This window comes from Balaenoptera borealis, assembly GCF_965194805.1.
Source record: "Balaenoptera borealis genome assembly, chromosome: 1".
NCBI classification, from domain to species: Eukaryota; Metazoa; Chordata; class Mammalia; order Artiodactyla; family Balaenopteridae; genus Balaenoptera; species Balaenoptera borealis.
The window spans coordinates 148,138,194-148,145,282 of record NC_138860.1 but is presented as its reverse complement, the minus strand read 5'-3'; positions in this window follow the sequence as shown (position 1 = coordinate 148,145,282).

Sequence of the window (7,089 nt, the reverse complement as noted above, 5' to 3'; positions counted from 1 at the left end):
GTAAAACTGAAGCTCTGGGCCCCCAGAGATGGCACAGCAGGGACCACTGGATGGGCAATGGACCCCATTGTGCCTGAGAGGCCCTGAGCCATTAAAGACTATTTGTGAACCCTCTGGGGCTGGCAGACTGGGCTCCTAGCCCTGGGGATGTGGCCGTGCGGTAGTCACTGGAGCCCTTCCTTTTCCTGTGGCCCATGTGACCTGGGAACCACGAAGCACCGATTATATGCATGATGGTGGAGCTCACCACAAGGGGGCGCGCATAGGCTTCCTTTAGTTTTAATTTCGAACTCCCATGACAAATTTGGGATTTCTTGTGTTGCTGAACAAAGAGAAGCCCGACTTAGTCTTCACAAGTTACAAGGCTGACCCCAAATGCTGTGGTGTTTCCTATTCTACCATGTTGCAACTACCCCCAGCCTGGGGAATACAGGCTAGGGTTCCAAGACCAAAATAAAGGTCCTCATTCAGCAACTCAGTTTGGATGGCAGCCTCCAATGGTACAATAATGCAACACTCCCACTGGCTGTGTGACCTTGGGCGCATCATTTAACTTCTTGGAACCCCAGCTTTCCTAGGATGAAGAATGGGGACGATGATCATTCTTTTCACACACAGCTGTTGCGGGAAGTGAGCGCAAATGGAAGCAGTACCATATTATTTTTTTTAGCCGAGTCCCTCAAACCCCGCCCTGTGCTACTACCTCAGTTGGATTCTTCCAGCCAACATTTACAAAGTCCCCACTTGGTCCCTGGCCCTGTGCCGGCTGCTGGGGAAGCAGAGATGAATGTGAGGCAGTGGCTGCCCTCAGGTGCCCCCAGCCTGGGGGCATCTCCCATGAGGATGGGCCCTCCCTGGGCCCGGGATTGTGAATGATGCCCCTGTGGTCTCTCACAGACTAAGTGAGGCCCATCCGGGGCTGGACTGAGTGTCCTAACTGCCTGCCCAAGGTGACAGGAATTCAGAACGGCGACCTCAGCTCTCCCAGGTGGAACTAGATTCCTCTGATACCTGCCCCATGCCTGTTAACACATTGGCATTAGGCTGGTGGGTCCTGGTGAGTGAGGCTCCAGTTCGCACTCCAGTGAAGGGATTTACAAGGAAGCAGAGTCAGATTGCTTCCTGAAATGACATGGTTTCCTGCAGGTCTGGGCCTTTGCAAAACCATAATAGGAGCCATTGTCCACTCAGTGACTCAGGGCCTCCTGGACGGTGGAGCACGGGACATGCTTCTCACTGAATAAAGTTCCCAGGAAGGACTCCCCTCTGTGCAGACAGTTTGGTCTGCTTTCTTTTCTGAGGAAAGAGACACCAGGTAAGTCTGACTTTTCTTTGATGTCTGCTCAGCCAGGGAATGACTGGAAGTCGGATTTGGCTGTCACCAGCTCTTTGTAGGTGCCTGGTATCAGTGGCTCTTTCTGTCCCTTTTCAATAGGCTCTGCTCACTTAGAAGTATAGCATTATGGTTAGGAGCACAGACCCTGCAGCCAGATGGTGTGGGTTCAAATCCCAGCTCTGTTACTTACTAGCTTGGTCATGTGACTTAACTTTAGTGTGGCTCAGTTTCCCCATCTGTGAAATGGGCTGCTATGAGAATTAAATGAGCCCTTTCTGTAAAGTGCTTGGTCACATAATAAGCTGTATGTAACTGTGAGCTATTATGTATCTTCTCTACCTGCCTTGCTTTACCCTCTGTGGATGGGGATGCAATAGAGAGCAAGGGACACAAACATTTATTTTTTTATTTTTAATTTTTTTTGGTGGTACAATTCACAGAGTTTATTCAGATTTCATCAGTTACATATGCATTCATGAATGTGTGTGTGTGCATATGTGTGTCTGTATGTGTGTAGCTCTATGTAATTTTTTTTTATTGGAGTGTAGTTGCTTTACAATGTTGTGTTAATTTCTACTGTACAGAAAAGTGAATCAGCTATACGTATACACTATCCCTCTTTTTTGGATTTCCTTCCCATTTAGGTTGCCGCAGAGCATTGAGTAGAGTTCCCTGTGCTATACAGTAGGTTCTCATTAGTTATCTATTTTATACATAGTATCAATAGTGTATATATGTCAATCCCCATCTCCCAGTTCATCCCACCGCCCCCCCCTTCCCCCTCGGTATCCATATGTTTGTTCTCTATGTCTGTGTCTCCATTTCTGCTTTGCAAATAAGATCATCTATACCATGTTTTTAGGTTCCACATATATGCATTCGTATACAATATTTGTTTTTCTCTTTCTGACTTACTTCACTCTCTACGACAGTCTCTAGGTCCACCCATGTAAGGGACACAAACACTTATAAAGCAGCATTATAGCTGAAGCACTTTACGTATGTAATTTGTGATGCTCTGAGTAGCCATGAGAGGTAGGAACTCTCATCCTCATTTGATCAAGGAGGAAACAGAGGTTCATGTGGGGAAGTGCCTAATACTAGGTCACCTGTGCTGCCGAGAAGTACCCACGTCTTCATCCCCTAGGCTGGGGCATCTTCTCTGCCCTATGTTCTTGCCCAGCCCCCTCAGCCTTCAGCTGCCTCTCAGTGCCCCCCTCACTCTAATCTGTCTGACCTGGTAGTCAGGAAAGACACTGGGGGGCGTTAGGGTAAATAACACTGACTGCCTAACAAATAGCCCTCAAATCTCAACACTTACCACACTGGAGATTTCTTTATTCACATCACAGTTTAATGAAGGGCAGGTACGGTGAGGGGGTCTGCTCCATACAGTCACTCAAGAACCCAGGGACCTTTCATTTAGTGACCTTGCCACCCTCCAGGGGCTCAGAGTCCCCCCTGGATCCTCTGCATTTTGTCAGTCAACAGAGGACGAGCGATTGTGTAAAGGGGCTTTATAGGTAGAGACCATGTCTGCTTCATCTGAATCTCACCCCACCCAGGACACATGAAATACATGTCTGCTGAACTGAGGGGCTCATCATGGGGGAGCTTAGATGACACCTAACTCTGCCCAGGAAAGGTGGGGAGGTGTTCACCAAAAAGGACACATCTGAGTTGGGTGTTGAAGGATGAACAGGAGGTCTCTGGATAAGGTGGAGGGGAAGAGTATTCTGGCAGGGTGGAACAGCATGTGCAAAGACACATGGATAGGAAAGGTAAAGGGCCAACCTGGCAGGGTCACAGAGTGGGAGGTGGGGGGAGGGGAGATGGGGCTAGAGAGGTAACCAGGGCTGGAGTTTGCAGGTTCTTATTCCTCATTGTTTCCTACCCTTCAAGTACCAGCCCCAGGCCTCCTCCCCAGGACTCTAGGACATAGGGAGCCTCCCTCTGTCCTTGGAAGCACTGATGTTCAGGCCATTTTAGCCTGGAATGACTCAGCCTGACCCTGACAGCAGCCCAGTGAAGGAGGAATTATGATCCCATTTCTTATATTGTCTAATTGTTTATTGCTAGTTTACTTAAAAATTTTTGAATTTTGTTTATTGAACTTGTATATAGTGAAATTGCTCAATTCACTTGTAGATTCTTTTGGATTTGCAACACAATCATATCATGTGCATATAATGAGTTTTATTTCTTCCTCTATAATCCTTATACATTTTATTTCTTTTCCTTACCTTGTTGCACTGGCTAGGATCTCCAATAAAATGGAACTGAATCAATGATGGCAAGCATCCTTGTCTCTTTCCTGATCTCATGGGGAAAACTTTCAAATTTTCACTATTAAGAATTATATTCGCTTGGGCTGCCATAACAAAATACTATAGACTGGGTGGTTTTAAACAACAGAAATTTATTTCTCACAGTTCTGGAGGCTGGGAAATCCAAGATCAAGGTGCTGGCAAAATAGGTTTTATTCTGAGACCTCTTCTCTTGGCTTGTAGGTGCTGCTGTCTTGCTCTGTTTTCACATGACCAGAGAGAAAGAGGTCTCTTCATATAAGGCCACCAATTCTATTGGATTAGGGCCCCACCTTTATGATCTCATTTAACCTTAATTACCTCCTAAGGGCTCTATCTCCATATACAGCCATATTGGGGGTTAGGGTTTTAACATATGAACTTCTGGGGAACACAATTCCATCCATAGCAAGTATAATGTTTACTGTAGATTATTTTAGTAGATACCATTTATCAAATTGTTTCCTTCCATTCTAGTTTGCCAAGTACTTTTTAAAAAACATGAATTGGCATTGAATTTTATCAAATTGTTTTTCTATACCTACCAAGATAATTTTATAGACTTTCTAGTTTATTCTGTTAATAAGATGATTTTATTATTGGTTCTCAACTGAGGGCAATTTTGCTCCCTAGAGGACGTTTGACAATGTCTAGAGACATTTTTGATTGATTCAACTGGGGTGTGTGTGTGTGTGTGTGTGTGTTACTGGCATGTAGTGAGTAGAAGCTACAATGCACAGGACTGCCCTTTACAACAAAGGATTACCCAGCCAAAAAGGTCAATAGTGCCAAGATTAAGAAACCCTGATTTACACTGATTAATTTTTGAAAGTTAAATCAACCTTGCAATTTGGAAATAAATCCAACTTGGTTGTGATGTAATATTAAAAAACCCACAGGTGCTGCCTTTTGCTGGAGGTGGGAGGGGACATTTCCAGGAGCCTGAGGGGAAAGGCTGGTGGTGTGAGCAGGAGATCCCTGTGACCCCAAATCCTCAGAGCCCAATCAAGGGTCAGTGGAGAAGATCCCAGGCCACCGGAGGGCAGATGACCCTGGAGAATGGGGATCTCTGAGTGCACGACTGAGAATTAGAGGAAATGTTTAGCAGCATCACTGTGATTGGCCCCTGGGATCTTGGCAGCAATGTCTGAGCGACAGGAAGTGAGGTGCTGCTGGGCCGGCAGACAAGGGACAGAAGAAGTGGAGAACAGAGCGAGTCCCAGGGACCAAGGGGGCAGTGTTAGGGAGATGACATTCAACTGAGGTGGCTCAGGGAGACACAAGGGCCCCGAGAGATTGCCTGGAGCACCAGCTGTGCTCAGTGCTCACCTTTAGGGTCTGCAAAGTGTGGGAGGTACAGGGGGTGAGGCTGGCTTTATGAACCAGGACCAAGTGGACCGTTGTGTAGTTTAAAATGTTTATCCTCTTGTGCTTGGTGTAGGCGTCCATCCATTCCTCCTTCAGTCACGCAGTTCACACGTACCAGATCCCAACTCTGCATGAAGCACTGTGCCAGGTATGGGTTGTAGGGTTGGAAAGTTCCTGTCTCTGAGGAACGTGGTCTGGTCATGGAAAAATAGAGAGATTAGCTGGTACTTTATTGGGAGCCCCAAAGAGGGCACTCATCCAATCTGGAAAGGCTTCCTCTGGAAAGTGATGCATTGGTTGGAACGGGAAGAGTGAGAAGGGCAAGGGGTGTGCCAGTGGAGGGAACAGCATTTGCAAAGGCTTAGGGCAGGAGAGCATTCCGTCCGCTCATGGTTATGGCTGAATCACAGAGTTCAGGGGGAAGGGATGGAGGGTCTGGACAGGCATTAGCTTAGAGCACCACCTGGTGGAGTGAAAAAGGTCAGGCTTTGAGTCAGACTGCCCTGACTCCTCTGTGTGGTCTTAGGTGAGTTACTTCACCTCTCTGAGCTATTTTTCTCTTCCATAACACAGAGATAATAGTTCTTTGTTCTTGGGAAATGTTTCATTAGGGATAATGAATAACTAAGAATTATTAATTAGAAAAATGAATACAAAATAACTAGCACATTGTCTGGCACATAATAAGCATTCAAGAACAATTTATTTAATCAATTCCAAGAGACATTTTCCCTCCAGATGTTCACATCTCTGATATGGGGAGTCATTGTAACGGTCTAATTGACAGCATCTCTTTCTTGGTGAGACACAAACAAATGGTGTCATATGATTGATGACATCTTACTGTCAATAAAATATGGTAATTGTTCGGGCTGTCCAGAATGGAGGTTGGCAAACTTTTTCTGTAAAGGTCCAGAGAGTAAAGGTTTTAGGCTTTGTGGGCCATATGGTCTCTATCACAGCTACTCAACTCTGCCATCATCGTGCTATGGAAAATATGATAATGAATGAGGATGGCTGTGTCCAATAACGCATTATTTATGGACACTGGCTTTTGAATTTCATATAATTTTCATCTGTCACAAAATATTACCCCACTTTTGATTTGTTTCCCAACCATTTACAAATGTAAAAACTATTCTTAGTTCCCACGCTGTACAAACACAAGAGGTGGGCTGGATTGGCCCCATGGCACCCAGACCGTTAATAGATGGTCAAGAATTGCTTTTTATCAATGTCTGTGCTTTATGCTTCTGTTACTATCTGGAAAGTTTCCAGATTTTTTCAAGCCTTACTAGAAATTATTTGTAATGATGCTTGGGGCTATCTAGAGGCAATCTGGAAACTCAGTTTGGGTAGACTGGATTCAGGAATGTTTTCCTGGAGGCGATGGCCCATGAGCTGGGTTCTGCAGGATGAGTTGAAAGTGTGGTGTGGGGATGGGGGCTACCAACTAAAATGTGAAGCACCCTGTACATGTGAGGAGCCAGGCATGGCTAATAATAGGTTCTGGGGCAAGCAGGCAATGCGGAGAGGTGAGGCTAGATCACGCCAGGCCTTGGGCACCAGGCAAAGGGCTTTATTCCAATGCAGAAGTTCTTAATTCGAGGCTCATAAATTGTGCTTCAGAAGGTCTATGATTCTCTTGAAACTGCATGCAAAACTTTGCGAGGATGTTTATTTTTCTAGGGATGTCTGTGCCTTTGATCAAATTCTCAAAGGTGCATGTGAGCCCGACTTAACAATAAGATGAACACTAAAATGAATGATGAGCCATTTGCAGTAGACACTGTCAGTCAGGAGACTACCTGCCTGGCTGTTTTCCCACCTCTGGGTGTACACGGGGATGGGCCCTTCGTGGGCATTTCTTTGCTACATGGCCCCACTGCCTAGCCACAGTTGATTGATCCAGGGGTGGGCACCTCACTCAACTGATAGTCCCTGGGATTTTTTATTCTTTTATTATTCATTTATTTTTTTGTTGCATTGGGTCGTTGTTGTTGTGCGCCGGCTTTCTCTAGCTGCGGTGAGCAGGGGCTACTCTTCATTGTGGTGCCACTTCCTTATCGCAGTGGCTTC